Source organism: Bos indicus x Bos taurus, chromosome 26 (assembly GCF_003369695.1).
Source record: "Bos indicus x Bos taurus breed Angus x Brahman F1 hybrid chromosome 26, Bos_hybrid_MaternalHap_v2.0, whole genome shotgun sequence".
Taxonomy (NCBI): Eukaryota; Metazoa; Chordata; class Mammalia; order Artiodactyla; family Bovidae; genus Bos; species Bos indicus x Bos taurus.
In genome coordinates, this window is record NC_040101.1 from 9,594,287 (window position 1) to 9,619,750 (window position 25,464).

Consider the following 25,464-nt stretch of genomic DNA (forward strand, 5'->3'; position numbering starts at 1 on the left):
GAGGACCATCTGTTGCCCACATTGGCTGAAGAGCCCAGTGTAGTCCAAAGTCAGCTCAGGCGCCACGTGCAGCCCCAGGGACAGGGAAGTTGTATCCGTGGCCCCTCGGCTCCAGAGAGCTGGTTCACATCAGGTTCCAGGCAGTGGTTCAAATCCACTGCTTTGTTCATCAACCACCCTCAAGTCAGTCTTTGCTGTGGCCTTGACAGGGGGTGTTGAAAACCACAACACATGCTGTAAAAACTCCAAGGAAATTGGAACAAAAAAGAGTCGTAAATGGGTACAGGGCAATGACAAGCACATAACACTCAGCCAAACCAAAGAAAACAAAACTGCCTTAAAAACAGTACAGCCATAATGGAGTTCTTATGCATGGCCAGTGAAGAAGGAAACATGATTGATGGCTCCACAAAGGTATCACCGACTCTCAGCTAGTTCCTTGAATGGGAAATGTTTTGTCCACATTTCCTTCTTCCTTGTTACAACACAAGACCCAGAGAGCCAGTGCACATGTGTGTGTGTGTGTGTGTGTGTGCTCGGTCGTGTCTGACTCTTTGCAACCCCATAGATTGTAGTTCACCAGGCTCCTCTGTCCATGGAATTATTCAGGCAAGAATACTGGAGTAGGTTGCCTTGTCCTCCTCCAGGGCCTCTTCCCAACCCAGGGATTGAACCTGTGTCTCCTGCCTTGGCAGGTGGATTCTTTACCACTGAGCCACCTGGAAAGCCCACTGCACTGCACACACACGTGGGCAGTATCCCCCAGAGACCACCCATTTGGCTCTATTTAACTGAATGAACATTTGATCAGGTTGAGAATTGAGCAGTGGGAAACCCTGTCCAGTAGGGAGCTGGCTCAGGTCAAGGGAGCCAGCCTGCTTTTATCCAAGGCTGGGGGAGAACTGTGTGTCCTACATCAAGGCATTGGAGGTCTGGGCTCCACGGAGGGGCTCCAGACTGGGAGGACCCAGCGCCAAACCCCTTCCTCTTGCAGAAAACACCAGGGCACAGGGCAGGCTTTACCCGGTTCTCTTCACCCAGAAAAGGCTGCTCAGAATTCTTTCCTTTCTCTGTCATTGCATCACACATTCTCAGAAAAACGGATTAATCCCTCTTGCTTCCTCCATGAAACCTTTTTCTCCACACCCATGGGGTCAGCCCCCCTCCCTCTCCACCTTCCTCTGGCTCACATGTCATATTGAACTGAGCCCTAATTATTCCGTGCATCACTACTTAGGCTCCCCTTTTGAAATCAGGAAGCACAACTTCCATTTCCCAGCACTGCACACCCAGCAAGATCTCAAACAGCACTTGAGGACAAACTGCAAAAACTGCTGTGCTCTCAGCACCCTGAACTTGACAACCAAGCATCATATACACTCTTCAGGTGAGACTCAGCCCACATCACAGATGAGGAAAACTGAGGCTCACAGAGGTGAAGTAGTTACTCCCACGATCATAGTTAATAAGTGAGTAGAGTGGGGAGAGCTCAGGACACAACTGCCTGACCCAGACCCTACAAGCTCCCTGATGATACTGTTCTTGCCTGAGATTCCTAGACAGGATGTGATATTTCTCTCCTAATTTGTTTGCACCTGCCTTGCTCCTAAACAGTGTGATGCAATTTTCAAAATCACATATGGTGCAACAGCAACGAAAGAAATGTTTAACAAGACCATAAAAAGTAATGGTAGGCTAGGAAAACAAAGCTGGAGTAAAATTTCAACCCAAAATTGAGAAATACCATAAGGGGCTCCACTAAAGGAACTTAGCTGCTAGAGCACAGTTAGAATTGTGACTCCAAGCTTCCTAGCAGGCAAAGCAAAGAAGGAAACAAGATCAGTGCAAAACTGAACTCACCTGCTTCTCTTAGAGACATTAGTTCTCTTGTTTCCAAGGCCTTGAAAAAATGTCTCCCAAGTGGTCTCATGGACAGATTACCCAGGTGAAGGATGGTGCCCGGAGTGTGATGAAGAGGAGGGTGAGGAAATTGGCTCTTCTGTACTGCCTCCTCCAACCCATCTCAGCTCCAGCAGAGCAGAGGTTACACTTAGAATCCTATGGTGGCCCATGAAGCCCAGAGATAGACAGCTCCTGCATGTCAGTACATGGCCATCAGGAATTTTGACTTTAATGCTAGTAAAATCTTCCATCCTGTCCTATTTTCTAAGACTTGAGGACAAGTTGCAAAAGCTGTCATGCTCCCAGCACCCCGAGCTTGACAACAAGGCTTCATATACACTCTTCAGGTGAGATTCAGCCCACTTCACAGATGAAGAAAACTGAGACCCAAAACTCCCAACAGGCTTTCACTTTTCTGTGCAAACAGACGCACGAGAATCTCAGTCCCAGGTAAGAAACCCCACATCCGGTCCCCCATCCATTTCTCATCTTCCTCCTCCTCCTCACTGCTAGCAACATTTGGTGCCTTTCCTGGGATGAAAAACCCCGTTGGAGGTGGGTTTTCTTCTTAAATTGTTATTTTCTCAAGAATTCTCATGTAGATATATATGATGGAACATTACTCAGCCATTAAAAAGAATGAAATCATGCCATTTTCAGTAACATGGAGAGTGTCATACTGAGTGAAGGAAGTCAGAGGAGTAGAAATATCATATTATATCCCTTATATGTGGAATCTAAAAGGAAATGATACAAATGAATTTATTTACAGAACAGAGACAGACTCAGACTCAGAGAATGAACTTATGGTTACCAAACGGGGAAGGGTGGGAGAAAGGCATATTAAGAAGTTTGGGGTGGACATGTACACACTGCTATATTTAAAATGTATAACCAACAAGAACCTACTGTACAGCACATGAAACTCTGCTCGATGTGGCAGCCCGGATAGGAGAGAAGTTTGGGGGAGAATGGATATATGTATATCTGTGGCTGAGTCCCTTTGCTGGTCAACTGAAATATCACATTGTTAATCAGCTATACTCCAATCCAAAATATAAAGTTTAGTATTAAAAAAATCAACTACAGAAACATTAAATGTAGGACCAGAAAACAAGGTCAAGTGTTTTTGAAACTCAGTGGGAGCAATTTTGTTTCAACAAAACCACATTATTCACTAGATTGGATTAATATCGTTCAGTTGAGTGTTCTCAGGTGGGTAGTTCAGTTAGTATTCTGAGTATACATCTGTCTTTAGTGGGTTGAGTTCTATAAGCACATTTGAATATCGCATTTCTTCTTTGTATACATTTAAATAATAATAGAATAAAAATTATTTAAGTCAACACCAGAGGTACTGAATGGCTGAATCTCTTTGCTGTTCACCTGAAATTATCACAGCATTGTTTGTTAACTGGCTGTATCCCAGTACAAAATAAAAAGCTAAAAATAAAAAAAAAGAAAGAAATTCTCCTGTAGAACTTTTCTCTCTTCTCTCCTTGAAAGCAGAGAGATCGGAAAAGTGCTCCACGCTCAACAAAAGAGGAGGGCTGGGTCCCCCATGTAAAATATACAGAATGCCATGATGATGGTTGGAGACTTACCTGGTGGTCCAGTGAAATGCTGACTTTCTATAAAGAATATTAAAAAGAAGAGACATTACTTTGCTGACAAAGGTCCACTTAGTCAAGGCTATGCTTTTTCCAGCAGTCATGTATGGATGTGAGAGTTGGACTATAAAGAAAGCTGATGCTTTTGAACTGTGGTGTTGGAGAAGACTCTTGAGAGTCTCTTGGACAGCAAGGAGCTGAAACCAGTCCATCCTAAAGGAAATCAGTCCTGAATATTCATTGGAAGGACTGATGCTGAAGCTGAAACTCCAATACTTTGGCCACCTGATGTGAAGAGCAGACTCATCGGAGAAGACCCTGATACTGGGAAAGATTGAAGGTGGGAGGAGAAGGGGACGACAGAGGATGAGATGGTTGGATGGCATCACCGATGCACAAGATTTGAGCAAGCTCTGGGAGTTGTTGATGGACAGGGAAGCCTGGCATGATGCAGTCTGTGGGGTCACAAAGAGTCGGACACAGCTGAGCGACTGAACTGAACTAATGATGATCATATGGAGTGGATTATACTGAAGTCTTGCCACTGGATTAATAGCCAAATTGAAAGAGGAAGAAGGAAGAAACAGCACAGCAAAAGTATCTCAACTGAGATGATTTCTAATTTCGAAAATGTTAAAAATGGAACCCAAAATGTGTGAGTCAACAAAATAATTCGATTAGAAAAGATTGTTTCCTGGTATTTCTTCCCAATACAAAAGGAGAGTTCAGACATCGCCTACTCAATGCCTCTCCCAAACCCCTCACTAGTCAAAGCTCTTTTCTGCTCCATCCATTGCCTCCTTATAGGTTTCTAGTGGATCTTAGAATCTGGCAACTCTTTGATAACCCCTGTCTTTCCAGTAGTAAACTATAAAGATTGTTTCAAGATAAGAGGAGGTAAGAAAACCAGATTTTTTTAAGTTGGCTTCCTGGTTGAACCAGAAATCACTTTGTCTCCGTTGCTTTGTGGCCCAGAGGTGAAGAGGTCCCTCCCTGCGGATGGGGATGCTTCCTCCAGGATCTACTGGAAGCTCCTCATTGAACCATAGAAACTTACACAGGACAGGAGCTCCACAAATTTCCCTTTTGTTTTTCAACAGGGCTACATGCAGTGGTAAACTAATGAGGTTGCTTTGGACTGGCTCTAAAATCAGAGGCCAGAGAGCTGTGCTGGGGGTGGGGGTGAGGATGGGGGTGCAGTTGTGGTTAATTGCTAAGTGGTGTCTGACTCTTGTGACCTCATGGACTATAGACCACCAACTCCTCTGTCCGTGAGATTTCCCAGGCAAGAATACTGGAGTCGGTGGATGCGGTTGGGGGCAGAACCATCAGGGTTTAAAATACAGATGCCTGGGTCCCACACCCCCAAGATTCTGATACATCAAGTTTGGCGTTGGACCTGGAGATCTTTTGCTTAAACTTTCCGGATTCTGATGGTGTGGATTCTGATCCACACCAAAGTGTGGGAACCGAGAAAGGACGGCTCTGAGCAGGGCCTCCTGGCTGCAAATACGGAAGGAAATTCACATTGCAGCAACAGGTTTATTTGGGAACAGGAGAAAGGTGGTTTGGGGGCTTCCCCGGTGGCTCGGTGGTAAAGAATCTGCCTGCCAATACAGGGAACATGAGTTCCATCCCTGGTCCGGGAAGATCCCACATGCCACGGAGCAACTAAGCCCATGCACCACAACTATTGAGCCTGTGCTCTCAAGCCCAGAAACTGTAACTATTGAAGCCCACATGCCCTAGAGCCTGCGCTCTGCAACAGCAGAAATCAGTGCAATGTGAAGTTCACACCCTGCAACGAGAGTAGCCTCTGCTCGCCATGAACTAGAGAAAAGCCCACGCAGCGACAAAGGCCCAGCACCACCAAAAATAGATAAATGAACGAATGAATAAAGAAATCAAAAGAAAGGTGGTTTGGGCTGCAAGGCAACGGCTTCAAACAGCTTACGGAGAAGCCTACATTTAATGGAGTCCTGGCAGGGTTTTGAGGAGGACATGGAGTCCTGGCAGGGTTTTGAGGAGGACAGTGAAGGGGGACCTCTTTTATGAAGAAACGAGAAATGACTGTGTGGATCAGCACGTATGGAGCATCCTGTTTATCAGGCACGGCCACACCTGCCATACTGTGCAGGGGTCTGGAAATCTACCGGGAGGAAGAGAATAACCCCTGCCTCAAGAAACATACAGTCCAGGGGGACGGAAAATCACTGGCTCGTCAGAAAGTAACAGGTGGAAACTTTTCAGTTCCTTTGAGACCTTAGAGACCATGGAAGATTTTGACTTTAAGAAAAAAGACAGGGAATTCCCTGGTGGTCAAGTCATTAGGACTCCACGCCTTCACTGCTGAGGGTGCGGGTTCAATCCCTGGTTGGGGAACTAGGCTCCCACAGGCCACACGATGTGGCCAAAAAGAAAAAAATTTAAAAAGACTTGGATGAAATCGAAGACCTTTAAAAGCGTGAATCTGGGGAACAGATAAGAGTCAGATCTATAACAGTGAAAGATTTGGGAGATGGTACCTGGCAGTGCCTAGGCATGTGTAAGTTCAAATCTTCATCTACATTATGTATTCACTTTTTCATAGCTAGAAAATCACTGGGTGTTTTGAGTTATTATTGGCATACATACATTTTATTTAAAAGGCAAAAATGAAGTCATCAGCAGTTCACAGGTCACCCGTGCTGTTTGGGGGGTGAATGTACCAGGTGGCTCTCTGAAGCCATCTTCCATGGATTCAAGGGATCAGCTGAGGCTTAGAGCAGTTTAGGGCTTAAGCTGGACCTCATAGATGCTGTCAAAATCCTTGACATTTCTGGGAGGTATGTTTCCAGATCCTGTAAGTGTCTGATCACAAACTACTTTAGAAAACTCTAATGTATTGACAGAACAGCAGCCAGAGTGAATTGAAATAAACTATAATTTGAGTCATGAATTATCACTGTGCATCAATTTAAAATAGTCTCATTGACAAATTGCTGCAACGAGTGATAAAAATTTAATTTTCTGGTCATTTATAATTTCATAATGAAAGAAATACTCCAATTTAAAAAAACAGCAAAATGTTTCATTTTATTAGAAAGGGAAAAATATGTGAAGATAAACTCTTTTCCTTTGTGCAAGCTCAGTCACTCAGTTGGGTCTTTGCGGCTCCATGGACTATAGCCTGGGAGGCCCCTCTCTCCATGGGATTTTCCAGGCAAGAATGTTGGAGTGGGCTGACATTTCCTCCTCCAGGGGATCTTCCCCACCCAGGGATTGAACCCAGGTCTCCTACATTGCAGGCAGATTCTTTACCCCTGAGTCACTTGGGAAGCCCCAAACTCTTTCATTTTAATGTTTTTTTTAAGAAGAATATGTTTGTGGCTTTATCACAAGCCATGGTGATAATTGCTCTACAATATTCAGATGGAATAAACACCACGTTAATATTTCTTAACCCAATCAAATTCTATCACAAATCTCCCACTCACTACTTTTTTTTTTTTTGCCATGCTCTGTAGCTTGTGGGATCCTGGGTCCCCAGTCAGGGATGGAACCCAGGTCCCAGCAGCGGAAGCTCGGAGTCTGAACCACCGGACCACCAGGGAAGTCCCCTGTTCATCAGTGTTGATGAGAAGGCCAACACCCATTGGCCAGAGTGAATTGAAATAAACTATAATTTGAGTCATGAATTACACTTGTGCATCAATTTGAAGTAGTCTCATTGACAAACTCACAACATTCCCCAGGCATCCCCCTGCTTCCTGAGATGGTACCAAGGTCCCAGGCTCTTCCTAGGTGGTCTCAGGTTCCCCCCACCCCATCCCACCTCTTATCCCTGCCCTGTGGTTGACGGATACTATGTTAATTCTGATCCTCCTCAACCAGACATCACTATAACTGTAGAAACAAGCCTTGCGTGACCTGCATCCTGCCCAGGCCTCCTGGCTTACTCAGTGGTGGGCAACTCGAGTGTCCAAGCCCCAGGCTTAGTGCCCACATCTTCTCTGGCCCCCAGTCTGGCAGCCCCAAAATTTTGGTTTGTGATTTAAAGCAGCCATAGCACTCTCCAGCACTTCTACAGAGCACCAGCCTAAGTTTTCTTTCTGGAACAGGAGACAATACCCTGACAAAAATTTTAAGGGACAAAGACAAAAAATAAATTTGTGTTTTGACCATACCATAGACTATGTTTATTCAATGTATCAATTGCTTGGTGCTCAGTTGTGTCCAACTCTTTGTGACCCCATGCACTAGAGCCCACCAGGCTCCTCTGTCCATGGGATTTCCCAGGCAAAAATACTGGAGTGGGTTGCCATTTCCTCCTCCAGGGGACTTTCCCAACCCAGGAATCGAACCTGTGTCTCCAACTCTTGCATTGACAGGCAGATTCATTACCACTGAGCCACCTGGGAAATGTTTTGATTGCACCACGTGAGTGTTAGTCACTCAGTCATGTCCGACTCCATGGACTGTAGCCCACCAGGCTCCTGTGTCCATGGAATTCTCCAGGCAAGAATACTGGAGCGGGTTGCCATCCTCTTCTCCAGGAGATCTTCCCGACTCAGGGATCAAACCAGGGTCTCCTGCATTGCAGGCAGATTCTTTAACATTTGAGCCAAGATTACACCATAGAGTATGTTTATTCAATGTATCAACTATACAACAACTTTCTAAAGGACAAGTATGATTTTTAAATGTTACAAAATAATAAAATGAATGGCTTCCTATCTTAACTCAGATTCTGACCCATTCCCCTAAAGAATATATGAGTCTCGAAAAGGCTCCAGAAAGGATTTTAATTATATTTTCTTCATACAGTAGAAGTGTCCTTTAAACTTCATGAGTCACACTGTGTGAATAGAACCCTATCTGTATGGAAACTAGGGAAAGTGGCCATTTAAAGGAATCCATCAGCTTCCCTGGTGGCTCAGCCGGTAAAGAATCTGCCTGAAATACAGGAGACCTGGGTTCAACCCCTGGATCCAGAAGATCCCCTGGAGAAAGGAATGGCTACCCATTCCAGTAGTCTTGCCTGGACAAAGGTTCCATGGACAGACGAACCTGGCAGGCTACAGTCCATGGGGTCACAGGGAGTCGTACACAACTGAGCCACTAACACTTTCAACACTTTCAATCAGGACCCCACTATTATTACACTGAAAAATTGTTTGTTAGTGATTTGGGGATAAATGTAGCTCAGTTGCTAAAGAATCCAGTTGTAATGCAGAAGACCCCAGTTTGATTCCTGGGTCAGGAAGATCTCCTGGAGAAAGGATAGGCTACCTATTCCAGTATTCTTGGGCTTCCCTGGTGGCTCAGATGGTAAAAAAAAAAAAAAAAAAAAAACCCACCTGCAATGTGAGAGACCTGAGTTCAATCCCTGGGTTGGGAAGATCCCCTGGAGGAGGGCATGGCAACCCACTCCAGTATTCTTGCCTGGAAAGTCCCATGGACAGAGGAGCCTGGCGGGCTACAGCCCATGGGGTTGCACAGTGTTGGACAGGACTGAAGCGACTGAGCAGCAGGAGCAGGCTTCTGAAGCACCAGGTTGCTCAAAGGTTTAGTTGACTTTACTTTTCTAGATTAGTTAAACCATTCTTTCCATTTTGGCCAAAAAACAGAAATTTAAGAGGCAAATTTCTTGTTCTTGTCACAGAAGAGCAGGAAGACCCAGTATTAAACCCATAGGAAGGCGTGGCTCCTTCACTCAAGTTTTCAAGACCTCTTGGCTTCCCTGCGTGGAAACTGCCCATCTGCCATTCCGGGTCCCCTCTGAGTCTCAGGATCCCAGAACTAGGAATGACCTCAGCGAACATCCACCTCCAAACCTTCTCCTGCCCCCATTTTACAGATGAGAAAACTGAGCTCCAGGGAAGTCAAGCCACACACCCAAATTCAAAGAAATGGCTCCAAGCTCTCCTGCCTCACACGGGTCACCCTGCCTCTGCGAAGGCCTCTCAGCTGCTGCAGGCCAGACAGAGATGCTTGTCATCGAGACTGTTCAGCTGGGGGAACGCATGTGCCAGGAAGGGCAGGTCACATGAGGCCACTGTAGGGAAAGGGAGGCCTCTCCAGCAGCTTCCAAGCTATTCCCCGGGTCACTCAGGTGAGTGTGCTACGGAAAGGCGGAGCCAGCCCTATCGGTGAGAATCCACCGCACCCCGGAAGCCCCAGGACAAGAGGCAGATTATCTGAGTGCTCTTTGTGTGGCAGGGGCCATGGCAAACGCTGCACAGGAGTGGGGGGCAGCTTCCTGTTCCCGCTGCCAACACCGATTGCCCAACTCCCCTCTCTCACCTTAGTCCCACACCCAAGCTGCCAGTGCCCGAGGGACGATCCTTCCACATGGTGAGGCCTCAGTCTTTTCCAGCCTTTTCCTGGTCAGCCTCCCTTTCTTTTTTAATCTGCTGTTCTGGAGCCAAAGCAGCTGACCTCCTAGCCTGCCCTTGGCTTGATTTAGGGGTCTCGGTACTCAACCTGTCATCAGCTTACTCCACATCTGGGTAGCCCCATCTCATATTCAAGTGTGGGCCTGCCAAAGAGCCAGCCTGAGGCCACCCTCCACTGGTACCTGCCTGTCTCCATCTTGATTACTGTCCTGCTGGCCTGGGCCTGAAACAGGCAGCCCTCCCCACGTGTCTTTCACAGCTTTCCTTATCAATCCCACTCTGGTTTTCTTCGCCTCCAGCTGTGTCCAGGGGGTTGCCACCAGTGGTCATCAAGAGCTTGGGAACTAACACTCAAAGTTTCAGGGGGTGCATTTAGGGGGCCTTTGTCAGGGCACTGGGCTGGGGCTTTGCCAACCACACCATGTTCATCACAGAACATGTGTGTGTAATATCCAGGAATCTTTGGACAAGAAAGGACTCACAAGAAGTCAACATATCTGTCCCAAAGTCTTCAGGTTAGAATATTACTTTAATATCATATGGCATCCCTTATGTGTGAAATCTAAAAAGAAATGATACAAATGAACTTACTTACAAAACAGAAACTCACAGTCTTAGAAAACGAAAGTCTAATGGTTTCGGGGAAGAGGGAGTGTTGAGGGGGAGGGACAGTTAGGGAATTTGGGAAGGTCATGTACACACTGCTATATTCAAAATGGATAACCAGCAAGGATCTATTGTATAGCAAATGGAACTTTACTCAATGTTATGTGCAGGTTAGATGGGAGGGGAGTTCATGTATCCCTTCACTGTTAACCTGAAACTACCACAACATTGTAAATCAGTTAGGTGCTGCGCTGTGCTTAGTCACTCAGTCATGTCCATCTCTTTGCGACCCCATGGACTGTAGTTCACCAGACTCCTCTGTCCAAGAGGATTCTCCAGGCAAGAGATCCCCATGCACAGATCCCCTGGATTTATCCATGGGGATTCTGTCCATGAAGATCACACTCTTCTCCAGGGAACCTTTCCAACCCAGGGATCAAATCCAGGTCTCCTGCATGGTGGGGGGATTCTTTACCAGCTGAGCCACCAGGGAAGCCCAAGAACACTGGAGTGGGTAGCCTATCCCTTCTCCAGGGGATCTTCCCAACCCTGAAATCAAACTAGGGTCTCCTGCATTGCAGAAGGATTCTTTACCCACTGAGCTACCAGGGAAGCCCTAATCAGCTATATACCAACACAAAATAAAAAGTTCAAAGTTTTAAAGGAGAAAAAAACTTTTTTGGTTTGAAAAACCTTTAAAACATGAGGCTCCACTACTCTTAGCTATCCTTTTTCATGGGAAATAAAACACAAAGGATATGAGAATAAAAGTTGCTAAACCCTGCCCCAAATAAGGAAGTGTCTCTTTGTCCCAGTACTGCAAGGGTGAGGTTCCCTCCGACTTCCTGCAGAAACAGGAATGGAATGGATGGTCCAAGTTCAGGCTGGCTGAGAGGCACCCTTGCCCTAAATTAGCACATGCCCATAGGTGTGCAGGCACAAACATAGGCCAAGAACAAAAAAAGATTCAGGTAGAAGCTGGATATTAAATGAAAACTGTCATCTGGGATTTTTTAAAAATTCATTTTGAGTATTATAGATGGTGGTTTTTCTCAGGTCCACTTGTGATATGAATTTACCTTCTGCCATCTAGCAGATTTCATGGTTCCTTTCCTAGTTCTAAGTGGGCCACTCCTGGACTGTAGGGAGCATGCTGATAGTCCTTGTGTCATAGCTGACCCATCACAGTGTGAGGGACAAGAAAGGATGAGCCTTTTTATTTTTTTTTCAGTTCCAATTAAAAAAAAAAAAAATCGAGGAAGGACTCTGACTGGCTGAATTTAAGTCCCAGTGCTCACACTGAGCCAATCAGCAAAGGCCAGTTGTTTTGGTCTCTAAGAACATGGGAACTCCTGTCCCAGTGGATGAAGCAGTTTCCAGAGCCAAAAGGAAAACTATCATCAAAAGAATTGAAGGCAAACACTCAAGACAACAGACATCCACAATAAAGTATTTGTAAACCTGCATGTAGCTGTAGTGAGCTATGACAACACCACTGCCTGAAGACACATTATAAAACATAGTAAATAGATATACCTTGAACAGAAAGTGTCAAAATGCCAATAGCTGTTACATTAAGATGGTAGGTGGTAGGAACTATATACCTTTATATTTTTCTAAAAAGAGTTAGAATTATGTATTAAGCTTAGACATTTAAAGGCAAAAATAAAATAAAATATGCAGAATTTATAGCTTCTACATCAGCAAAAGAGGAAAAGGCAATATGAAAATATTTCATCAATCTAATTGAAGGCAGGAATGGAAAAAAAATGCAAACAAGAAGGATGGAAAGCACCAGTCGTAAAAGAAAATGCTTAAAATAAGTTTAAATATATGAGAAATAACAAGAAATGTAAATAGGTTATGTTCACTCTTCAATAGAAACAGACTATCCATTCTTTTTTTTTTTTAATGAAGCTATATCCTGTCTATAAAAGTCATGTAAAACTGTTTCTAAAACAAACTGACATAGAAATACTGAGAAAAGATACACTGTAGAAGTACTAAAACCATAGTTTGCATGGTGGTATTAATTTGTAATAGAATATGATATTAACTTGGGCTTTCCTGGTGGCTCAGTGGTAAAGAATCTGCCTGCAATGCAGGAGATCAGGGCTTTGATCTCTGGATTGGGAGGATCCCCTGGAGGAGTGCCTGGCAACCCACTCCAGTACTCTTGCATAGAGAATTCCAAGGACAGAGGAGCCTGATGGGCTACAGTCCATAGGGTTGCACAGAGTCAGACAGGACTGAAGCAACTTAGCAGCAGCAGCAGCATGATATAACTTATAGTAAAATCAATATAGATAAGGTAGAATGCTACATAGTAATAAAAGAAACATTCCACCAAAAATGTCCATCTAGTCAAGGCTATGGTTTTTCCAGTGGTCATGTATGGATGTGAGAGTTGGACTGTGAAGAAGGCTGAGCGCCGGAGAATTGATGCTTTTCGATGGAGAAGACTCTTGAGAGTCCCTTGGACTGCAAGGAGATCTAACCAGTCCATTCTGAAGGAGATCAGCCCTGGGATTTCTTTGGAAGGAATGATGCTGAAGCTGAAACTCCAGTACTTCGGCCACCTCATGCGAAGAGTTGACTCATTGGAAAAGACTCTGATGCTGGGAGGGACTGGGGGCAGGAGGAGAAGGGGATGACAGAGGATGAGATGGCTGGATGGCATCACTGACTCGATGGACGTGAGTCTGAGTGAACTCCAGGAGTTGATGATGGACAGGGAGGCCTGGCGTGCTGCGATTCATGGGGTCACAAAGAGTCGGACATGACTGAGTGACTGAACTGAACTGAACTGACCAAAATAATCTGGAAACTCGTTAAGTAAAAACGGATACAATTGGAAGGTGAAAGTAATAAAAACACAATTGTGCTGAGGGATCTTAGCAGGTTTTCTCAGACACAGATCAAGCAGGCATAATATTCATGTTGATGTATGGCAAAACAAATACAATATTGTAAAGTAAAAAAAAATAATAAAATAAAATAAATAAAATAAAAAAATATAGAAGAGTGGTTTAAAAAAAAGAGAGGGGTGTCAAGGGGAAGCTATTAGTTAGCAAACCCTGATTAAAAGCCAACCATTAATGCAATTTCAGGTAAATCATAAAAGGCAAAAGTTTTCATGCTGTGACTTTCAGTGCCCTTTATCTTATCAATCTGAAAATAATTAGTTAAGAGCATGACTGAAAAATGATGTCTATTGAAAAACAACAATTTAATTATTAACCTAATACAAGACACAGTTATAAAACTTGTCAAAGGGTAACGATTTCAAAAAAAAAAGAACAAGGCAGTCCTTGATTTAAACCTTTCATTGCTTTGAAAAAATGGCATCAAACTGAAAGAACAAGAAGTCCATTAATATCGCCTGTTGGTATCTGTTGTAAGACCTGCTACTTATTGACCAATGGCCTGGTCATCATTCAGAAACTCTTTCTAGGGCAGTGATTCCCATGTAGACTTTTGGCAGCAATTTGAAGAATAAAAAGACTCAAACAACACTAAAGATTACAACAGAATGCTATGAAAGCCTTCACAGTTAACGTGATATTCACTCGGCTGGTCATCACCACCATATCTCTGTTTGATCAGAATGTTTGTTGCTCGGACTGTATTCTCTTATATACTCATGCCCACGTCTGCCACTGATCCAATTTCATGCTAAGCCCTGGAAGTCTTCTGGGAAAGAGCTACCTTGGGTCAAATGCCCTGCTTAGTTCACTGAGCCTATGATCAATACCCCTAACAAAATAGATCTTTTAGTATTCAAAAAAAAAAACCATTTTAAATGTTTATCTGACTCTTATCCAAGAGTTCATAGCCCACTGAGGTTCCATTTGAGATCCATAGTTCCAGAGTCTCATTACCCTGACATCCTTGAAGTTTTCCTTTATAACATTTTGTTTGGACTGTTGCCTTTGAGGTTGCTCTGTCCATGGGATTCTCCCGGCCAGAATACTGAAGTGGGTTGCCGTGCCCTCCTCTAGGGGATCTTCCCTACCCAGGGATTGAACCCAGGTCTCCTGCATTGCGGGAGATTCTTTACTGTCTGAGCTACCAGGAGAGAAAAACATTTTGCTTTCATTTAAGTCAGTTCCTGGAAGGAAAACAAAATTGAGTAGTTAACTTGCATGATCCATTCAATAAGAATTAATAGAGTGCCAGCTCCATGTCAGCTCCTGGGCCAAGTGTTGGGCTTGAAAATGAACAATACAAGGTCCCTGCCCTTAAGGAGCTTCTGATACAATGGGGAGAATTATAAAGCAGATAATAACAATACAGTGTGATAAGGTAACCAAGGAGACTCCGCTGGCACCAAGAGGCCTCTTGCTGGAGGGACTGGAACACAGAAAGAGCATTAGTCACCAAGGTAAAACCTCAGCCAAGTCACGAAAAAAAAAATGTAAGTAGTAAGGAAGCAGAGGAGGGGATGGTGGGTGGGGAGGGTGGGTGGGAAGGGCGTTCCAGACAAAAGGATTAGCATGTGCAAGGCCATGAAGATAAAAGAAAGGACGGGCACCCTGGGAGAACTGCCAGGGAAGCCTAGAGTGGGTGGAGGTATGTGGTAAGAGATGGCAGGTCTCATGTGTGCCCCTGAACAAGGACAACAAGGTGTGTTGTAGAAAGAGGCTTGGCTTCATCTCTACAGCCATTTCTCCTGGATCCAGAACCTCTAGTACTCACCTCTTTGCTTTGTCTTCTTTGGGGTTTGAGTCAATTCTCTAGCTTTCAATCTGTTCCTAGCTACCACCAGACACATTGAGAACCTTCCATGCCCATTGTCTACAGAACAGACTTCCAAGTTTGACATTCCAGGCCGTCCACAACCCCTACCCAATCTACCTGCCTCCACACACACTTTCTCCTCCTGATCAACCATGTCCTAGTAACAGAGCTTACCCTTCTTCAGCTCTTCTCATTTGATTACAAGAGCCAGCTTGCCTTCTGCAAACTCATTTGCCTCCCAAGACTCACCTCAAGCTGCCACCTTTGATGGAACCCGAGAATACTCTTGCCTGACATTTCATATATGCCATCTTGCCATTGTCAAATTTCTTGTAAGTTTCTCTCTCCTTTCCTGAGCTAAACTGTGAGCTAAACTGGATATTTTTTAAAAAATAGATTGGGTTAACATGGGTCAGAACTTGATTTTGGCTCTATCATTGTTAAAACAAAGATTCAAGGCTAGGGAATGTTAAAACCTAACACCAGAGATGACTCGACTTAACAAGAGTGCAGGAGAACAGACAAGAACCCATGCTCTCACTGTGAGATTCAGACTATTTTATAATGCTTTCTGCTCTGCCAAGATTATCTCCCAGCCACCAGTCATATCAGCAAATGCATCTGACATCTCTAAAGGCCTGACTCACTAAGCAGAGAGATATGGAGACTACTTAGCTCTGAAAGTGATCATGTAAATCTATGAGGGGAATTTCTCCTCTTACTGTATAAACTTTGGCCTTGTTTGACTATACTGTACATACATAAGATATAGTCATAATAAAAACAGCTCTTAAATTTTTTTCTAGTGCAAAATGACCAGGAAGCTCAAAAGAAATAATGTCATAGTGTTGCAAAGAAAAGGAAAAAAGAGGAATGAATTTTTCTTTTTCCCTTTCCTGAGAAAAAGAATATAAAGAGAAGAGTGAGCAGCCTGAACATTCCTCGTTTTTTAAAAATTTTAATTGCTCCTAACTCTGAATGTCTGTAACTAAGTTTGCTTTTCTGCCCCCCTAACTCTGCAGGAGCTATACTTCGAAGCTAATTTCCTTTGACTCTATGCTAAATACATCCCCTAGCTGGTGTTTTGGAGAAGGACATGGCAACCCACTTTAGTACTCTTGCCTAGAGAATCCCGTGGACAGAGGAGCCTGGTGGGCTGCTGTCCATGGGATCGCACAGGGTCGGACACAACAGAAGCAACTTAGCAGCAGCCGCAGCAGCTGATGTTTACCCTGCAACACCCTTCCCCTTGTAGTTACCTATCAGAAAGGAGGACGCAGAGCCCCCGAAAAGCCAGACTCAGTTAGTGGGTTGCTGTCACCAGTTTATGACTGTCTTTGAAACAATCCAAGAGGAAGAAATCAGGATCTTATCACCTTTGCTCCTCATCACTGACTCCTGACTTGGAGTCCTTGCTGTATAAGCCCTGGACTCCTCATAGGGGCTGGGGGGACACAGTTGTTTTGGGCCATGAGCCTACCGTTTTCCCCTCTCCACTAGCTGAGATAAAAGCCACCTTTCTATTTCCTCCAAACTCTGTCTCCATATTTTTCATTCAGCTTTGGTGGGCAGAGAAGGCCAAGATTTTGGCCAGCAACAGCCACAAAGACCCAGAGCAGCCAAAAATAAATATAAATAAATAAATATTTAAAACTGAATAGGAGTAGATAAAGGGACTGAATGTCATTTCAGTCCCTCTTTACCCATCTCTTTGCTTATTTAAGATTCTTCCTCTTGTCTGGAAGCCCCAGGAAGGCAGGGCTCCTATGTTCTTTGTTCGCTGTACAGCACCTCACACAGAGTACATCCAATAAATATTTGTGGAATAAATGATGATTCCTGGTTCTCAAACTGCTGTTCTGGGCAGAAACTCTGCCATCAACCAGTAGAAGTGTTTCTATGAGTCTTTTTTGAATGGATCCACAGAATGAGTCAACTTTGAAAGAGTCAAAGATCGGTGAAAAGTACTAACTGCCCATGTCATTTTGCATCCCGCCAAACGGCAAGCATTGTGCACTGGTATGCACTTGAGGGCTTACTCAGTTGTGTCTGATTCTTAGTGACCCCTTGGACTGGAGCCCACCAGGCTCCCCTGTCCATGGGATTCTCCAGGCAAGAATACAGGAGTGCGTTGCCATTCCCTCCTCCAGGGGATCTTCCTGACCCAGGGGTTGAACCAGCATCTCCTGCGCTTCCTACACTGGCAGGCAGATTCTTTACCATTGTGCCACCTGGAAAGCTCATGTGGTTCATTGAAGCGCTCCATAATTCCTTTCTGATTAATTTCCTTTGATCCAGGGATTCCAAAACCTGGTCCGATGGACCCATGGGCTTTAAAGCCCCATGAACACTTAAAACATACGGCTGTGTGCTTCTTCCTAGGTATAAAATTCACAGCTTTCATCCACGTATCAGAAGAGTCTGAGCTTTAGAGGTTGATGTTCTCATCTAACCAGCTATTATGAATGGAGGCCCAAAGTGCAGGAAGCAGAGCAATGAATTCAAGTTCTGCAGTCAAGGTCACTTCCAGGAGGGCACCCAACTGGCTCTGGGAGACCAGACAACAGTGATAGCAAGAAGTTTTGTTAGGCTCAGTGCACTGTGCTGCAGTAACTCGTTTATCCTCCCAAAGCTTATAAGAAAAGCACCGATGTTATCACACGCCCACTTTACAGATAAGGAAACTGAGGCTTGGGAAAGTTAAGTAAAGTAGCCTGTTATCACTAATAATAAGTGAGTGCTTGGATTCAGTCCCAGGTCTAAGTGGTGTGCAGCCTGCATGCTTAACCACTGCCTCATATTTGTTCTTCCCATGGTCAGAAGAACTGGTCCTCTTTTATGGAAACCACAAAGCACTCTGATTACAAAGAGCTGCTAGCGGCCCCCTTTGCTGTAAAAATCAAGTTCAAGCCTGGTACCAGAAGGCCCCTACGGTGTCTCCAGCAAACTTTGATTTTTTAAAAAAGAAAGGGAATCCAGACAGGTTCCCAAGACTTCACAGTGCCTGGAGCTCTGACCCTGGAGCACGCATATTTCAGAGCCTTTGTGTCCTAATTACAGGTAAACAGGTGGACATAATAGTCTCTGTTGACTCTTTTCAGGTCTAGTCATTTAATTATGGTCTGCTAAAGAGTGAAAAAAGCCCATGTTTTCCACCCACTGTCAAAATCAAAAGCTTACAATTCAGCTCAGTTCAACCACAATCTAACAATCTATCACTTACAAGTCAGTAGGATCCAGGCAACTGTGGGTGGGAAATTTAAAAATGGTGGGTCATTTTAAAGATGAATAAGTCATTTCATACGCCCCTCCTGGCAAAAAGTAAGGACGCAGGACACTTTTATGTAATCAATAGAGCCCTGAACACGAGGCACAAATCTATGGAGTCAGATAGAAGCATGACGGCAGTGATGAAGATGACCCCTGTCACCTCGATTTCACAAGGGCCAACATGGGGTTGGCATGTTAAACACGCTGTCCCCAAACACCACAGCAATTCTAGGAGGTACGTTTTCTTGGCCTGTTTTGGAGCTGAAATAAAGTGGAGAAAACTGCCCAGTGGCATAACGTAATAACTAAGTGGCTGAGTCAGAGCTTGAACCCCATTCTCTTTGCCCTCGGAGTCCTGCCTTCTTCCAACCCTCTTGTCCTACAGACCTTGTGCTCTACTGTGAATACCCTCTGTTTTATCTGCTTTGTGTATTCAATACTTGGTCTGCCAAGAAGCATATTCAAAATAGTAATTTTTAAAACACAGAGCAATTCTAGATTTGAGCACCACACGACATGGATTTGTGATCTAGGAAGAGTTAAGGGTTGCGTGCTGACCTTTCCTTTTCAATATCATTTTAAGGAGTCTTCCATGTGCAGTTACCCATTCACTGGGTCATGAGCAATTCGCATCTTCCACCTTAAGCCCAGGGCTGGTGTTCTAGATGCCCTTCTAGGGGGGAGATGCCTAAAACTAGCTGATCAAGCTGGTTTCCTTAATATGAAAATGCGTTTGAAACACCTACCTAATATCCAGCATCATCCAGTGTATTCCTCTTTGTCATTTAGTCACTAAGTCATGTCTGACTATTTGCGATCCCATGGACTGTAGCCCGCCAGGATCCTCTACCCATGGGACTTCTCAGGCAAGAATACTGGAGTGGGCTGTTGTTTCCTTCTCCAGGGGATCTTCTCAACTCAGGGATCGAACGCGCATCTCCTGCAATGCAGGAGGACTCTTTACCACTGAGCCACCAGGGAAGCCCGTGTTCATCTTTACACGACAGTTAATCATTTACAGTGTTTTGTTACGTCTTAGACCATGCCAGTAATGCACAGCACAAAAATAATTTGCCAGAAAGATTAGTTTTCATTGCTCCAACATGTTATGAAACTACCAAATTGCTGACATATAGGTTATCGACCATTTAGATGATAAGAAAACACCATGTCCCAAGAGTGACTTTATTATTAATAACTTTGATTCTCAAACATTTATCAGGCAAAGTCAAGCATCCTCTATCTGTCAAACGTCAGGCTCCTAAGAGTCAGATATTGTATTATGAAGTAGTCAACTAGTGACGTAAATTAAAAGGTAGAATAATAAATGTCTTTTTAGGGAAACTGATATCTGCTGGAGATGCCATAAAATGCTTCCTGTTGCTACTCATAGTAACTGTTAATAGAGAGCAATTAGGAGATATCTTTTATCCATACTGTACTGTATTCTACAAAAATCGAAGAGGATAATCAGACATAAGAAGTAATTGGTCCACCCCAGGGGTACTGAGGTCCCAACCTTCATGCTGATTAACTTCATAAAACTGCTGAAATTGTTGCTATTTTGAAAATGTTCTGTCCAATAAACAGAAAAGGCACACTATTCTCAAATCTTAGGTACCATTGGAATCAAGGGGTCTGGGAAAGGGTTGGGAATCTTAATGGTTGCTCAGGCAATTCTGATACAGGTGACCTTTGAGACTGCACATTAAAGGGCCCCTCCCCACCCCTGGCAGGATGCCCACCAGCAATGCCCTGGGACTGACCCGCAGCCCGGTGTAAGGAACAGTAATGTGAACAGTTCCTGGTCCTTGTTCCTCACTATTCTGTTCAGAGGCGAAAGCTGAGGTCTAAGGATAAAGGCCATTTTAACCTCCGGGAAGGTGGCTAATTTGTTCAGTTGGCAGTGCAAAGGCAGGGATAAGTGATTGTGAATCACAGAGGCAGGTAGGCTCAGAGCAGTTTCCTAGAAACCCCCAGAGCCGTGGCCTCACTGACTTTACCTTATCCCTCCCTCCGGCCTCTCACCAAGTCTTCCCTTCGTATGACCCCTAGGCTCCAGAGCCTCCCCTTCTTCTTGTTCCTCTTCTTTAAGCTTAAAGAAATGTTTATCTTCACTGCCGTTCATTTAAAAAGTGGAGAACGTCTATTTTATTTTAAATTTTATTTATTTATTTATTTTGGCTGTGCTGGGTCTTGATTGCTGAGCATGGCAAGTGGGGGCTATTCTGTGGAGCACAGACTTGTCACTGCAGTGGCTTCTCTTGCTGCTGAGCACAGGCTCTAGAGCACAAGGACTTCAGTAGTTGCAGCCGGAGAGCTCAGAAGTTGCAACTCATGGGCTCTAGAGCATCGGCTCAGTAGCTGTGGCTCACGGGCTTAGTTGCCCCTTGGTGTGTGGATTCTTCCTGGACCAGGGATGGAACCCGTGTCCCCTGCATTGGCAAACTCTTACCCACCGTGCCCTGAGGGAAGTCCTGAGAACACCTATTTTAATTTTGCTAGCCAAAGTTGCTTCACTGTCATTGTGTTTTCCTTGTGTGATGGGGCCCGCAGTCACTAGCTAATTCCTACTCCTCTCTTTTTTGCCAGGTTTGGAGCTGGGATCTCTAAAAGTACAAAGATTTTAGATGTGCTTTTCTTGAGGGCAGAGAGATGTTTAATTCATCTCAGGTGAGCGCTCAGAGATGGGGAAAGTGCTCAAAATATAGCTACTGAATAAGCTGGTCCAGGCTTCAGAAACTCGTATCCTGGATGCGGGCATAGACACAGGTGCGGGGGGAAATTTTCCTCATTGCTGATGTAAAAGACTACCGAAAACTGGATGGTTCAAAACAATACAAATTTATTACCTTATGGTTCTGGAGGGCAAAAGTACAATATGGGTCTTATGAGGCTAAAATCAAGGTCTTAGCTGGGCTGCATTCCTTCTAGAGGCTCTAGGACAAACCCTTTCCTTTCCTTTTCTAGTTTCTTATTGTTTAGTCACTAAGTTGTGTCTGGTTCTTTGCGACCCAATGGACTGCTGCACTCCAGGCTTCCCTGTCCTTCACTATCTCCCGGAGTCTATTCAAACTCATGTCCATTGAGTGGACGATGCCATCCAACTATCTCATCTTCTGTCACCCTCTTCTCCTCCTTCCTTCAATCTTTCCCAGCATCAGGGTCTTTTCCAATGAGTCAGCTCTTCATATCAGGTAGCCAAAGTATTGCTATAGCATCAGTCTTTCCAATGAATATTCAGGGTTGATTTCCTTTAGGATTGACTGGTTTGATCTCCTAGCAGTCCAAGGGACTCTCAAGAGTCTTCTCCAGCACCACAGTTTGACAGTATCAATTCTTTGGCGCTCAGCCTTCTTTATGGTCCAACTCTCACCACTGTGCATGACTACTGGGGAAAACAAAACAAAACATAGCTTTGGCTATACAGACCTTTGTTGGCAAAGTTTCTAGTTTCTGGAGGTGCCCATAGTCTGTTTGCTCCTCTCTGCCAAGCATTAACCTAAGTTTTCATCAGCAAAACTTTAGCTAAGTTTGGGGATACTGAAGGGGGTTTACAGAAGAGCAAGGGCTTCTGTTGGAAACACCTCCCTCATCTCTCTGCATCTTCAGGAAATTTCTCGCCGACTTCCTGCCAAGGTCTGTATCTCTTGTCCTTTGCTCTTGCCTTTTCTGGGCTTGTTAGCTTCTGTCTCAGGGCTGCCCGGGAAAGACCCAATCTGCTCTTGTCTTCTTCAACAAAGCGGCCGTCTCCTCCTTTTTCCTTTCTCTCCCTCTGGATCAGGACTTTCACCCGAGTTGGAGCTTTCACCTTTTCAATCCCAAAGGCCTCCAAAGTTTTCCCCCAGGCAAAGCACTGTCTGGTGTGGTGTGAGCCGGGCTGTTCCTAGGGCTGTATGGCAGCCGCAGACAGCACTGGATTCAAACAGCTGTGTCTCCTTTTCTCATCCAAGCTGTAAAACCACACTGGCTCTGAGTGGCCGTGAAGTGTGGGTACACACCCCTGTGAGCCAGCATCATGCTGCCTTCCAGCATGAAGTGTGCCTCCTAGAAGAAGAGGATCGACTGTCTCAGGAATAAACCTGAGTTTACCTGGAGTAAACCTCCTGCTCTTATTAGCTGAGCGTCTGGGTTAATGAGAAAAACCTCACTTTGCTCACCTCTGAAATAGGGCCAATGACACCTACACTTCAGGGTGTCATAACGACCAAATACAAAAGCCAACACATTTCTTTTTTAAATTGAATTATAGCTGATATATAATGTTATATAAGCTATAGGTGTACTATATGAGAGAGTGAATCATTCGGTCGTCTCTGACTCTTTGTGACCCCCATAGACTGTAGCCCTCCAGGCTCCTCTGTCCATGGAATTCTCCAGGCAAGAATACTGGAGGGGGTTGCCATCTCTTCTCCAGGGGATCCTCCCGACCCAGGGATCAAACCCACATCTCCTGCATTTCAGGCAGATTCTTTACCACTGACTCACCCGGGAAGCCCAATATAGTGAGCTGCAATTTTAAAAAAGGTTATACTCTATTTATAGTTGTTATGAAGTACTGGCTACATTCCTGTGTTGTATATATCCTTGTAGCTCATTTATTTTATATACAGTAGTTTGTACCTCTTAAACTCCAACACCTGTATTGTCCCTGCTCCCCACTCCCCACTGGTAACCACTAATTTGTTTTCTATATCTGTGAGTCTGTTTCTTTTTTGTTACATTCACTAATTTGTTTTCTTTTTTGGATTCCACAGACAAGTGATATCATACAGTATTTGTGTTTCTCTGTCTGACTTATTTCACTTAGCACCGTGCCCTCCAAGTCCATCCATGTGGTTGTGAGTGGTAAAATTTCATTTTCTTTTCTTGGCTGAGTAGTTTTCCATCGTGTATGCGTGTCACAGCTTCTTTACCCATTCATCTGTCAGTGGACACTTAGGTTGCTTCCGTATCTTGGCAATTATAAATAAAGCTGCTATGAACACTGAGGTGTGCGTATCTTGTTGAATGAGTACTTTTTGGGTTGTTTTTTTTTTCTTTATAAACATCCAGGAATGGAATTACTGGGTCGTATGGTATTTTTATACTTGCCATTTTTCTGAGAAACCTCAACACTGCTTTCCACAGTGGCTGCACCAATTTACATCCCCATCAATAGTGTATGAGGGTTCCCTCTTGTCCCCATCTTCACCAACACTGAGAATCAACACACTTCTATCTTCAGCAAATGGTCATTTTTGTCATTATTATTATAACCTGGCAAAAACTCCCTGATCCATTTTTAAAAATCTTATCCTCTTAAAACTCCATGAGATAGCACACACACGTGCATACACACACACACACACACACACACACACACACACACAGAATTAAAGGTTCCCTTGGCCAAGCTCACCTAGCTAATGAGTGGCTAAGCTTGGACCAAAAGCAAGGTGCCCCACCTTCCCCCATGCAGAGCCACTCCTTGGCACAGCCTAAACCCAAAAGCCTCCAAGCTGACGCACGGTGTGACCAGAGGTGAGGCGGGGAGGAGAGTGGACTTCCTTCTCAGATTACTCAGTTCGTCCAGCAGCTGGGTGTGGCTAATGTGGGTGCTGACCCCGGCCTGACCCAGACTTCAGCACAGCTCCTGACACTGTGGGCTGCACAGTCCTCCTGGCCTCAGGAACTGTAACTCAGTTACAAGGACACATGTTTCCCATCTGGCAGCCGAGTTTCTTCTCTCTGGATCAGATGCAGTGGTGGAATGAGGTCCCTAACAATGTCCAGGTTGAGCCTTTGAACAGGCAGCTTCCCCTCTGCTCCTGTGTTTCACTGGTTCCAGGGTCCTCCCCTACCAACTTCCGAGGCGATAGGGGCGGCTTAAAATAAAAACACGGTACAACAGTGGACATTTGAAAACTCTGGGATAGAAGCCACAGGGAGAGGGGAAGAGTGAACAGACATGATTGACAGTGGGTCCCATGGCCATTTCCGGCTGTGGAATCAGCTTGGCTTCCAGCCTGCATGAATCAAGTCTTGTGGTTGCAAGACATAGAAAGTGACTGGACGCAACTCACACACAAAGGGAGATTCATTATACATCTGGGGTGTCTCACGGTCTCCAAGGTCCAGGAGGGGCTGGAAGGCAGGGGCTCGGACTGCTTAGGACTCTCCTTCCCTCATCTCTGCTCCACCAGAGCTCTCCCACTCGCCTCTTGTTTCACTGTCTTCCCCTCTCTCTCCTTGGATTTCCTCTGCTTATCAAGGAAATCCCTGGCTGCCAGCAGCTCTCCAATTTGAATCTGCTCCGTTAAAGTGACCCACAGCCTTAATCCAGAATCTCTTGGTTCCAACCTAAGAGGCCAACAGATCAGAAAGCAGAGCTTGACATTGCATTTGCACAGCCATTTACATAAGGCTGAGTCAATTGCCTACAATAAAGCATGGCTGTCCTCAGCAGTGAACATCAGGGCACTTGGAAAGGAGGGCTGTGGAAGCCCTAACCACTCTCAGAGGTTCCAGGGCCCTGATCCCCTCACTGTGCCAGGACGCAGGAAATGGCTCTTAGAAAAGGCAGCCTGGACGCCCATTCCACTTTCCACGTGAGTTGGGTGAAGAGGTAATCTTGAGAAAAGTGGTGAGTGGAGAGAGGATGCTGAACAGAAAAATCAATAGATGCTCAGTGCAAAGTTATTAATACTTAAGGAAAACAGCATCCACAGAGGGTACCCCATACTCATTTCTGGCATTTGCTGCAATCCCAAACATTTCAACAGAAACTCAGCTCACCAGGAATCTCTCATCTAAAACTGGAAACAAACACATTCAGAGGATGAGCGGGATGGTAAAGGGGTGGGAGACTGCACCCAGGAAAGCTGCATCTCCTTCTTAAATTGTGTCTGGTTAGCCTAGCTGTCTGGAGAAGGCAATGGCACCCCACTCCAGTACTCCTGCCTGGAAAATCCCATGGA

At 44.8% G+C, this 25,464-nt stretch overlaps 1 long non-coding RNA gene across 1 annotated transcript; it reads left to right on the forward strand.

The window, feature by feature from the left end:
* Positions 1–1,546: 1,546 nt before the first annotated feature.
* LOC113884535 lies at positions 1,547–7,189 on the forward strand. The gene is made up of 2 exons (XR_003508901.1): positions 1,547–2,352; positions 7,019–7,189. It is a non-coding gene; the product is annotated as an uncharacterized LOC113884535 (long non-coding RNA).
* Positions 7,190–25,464: the final 18,275 nt, after the last annotated feature.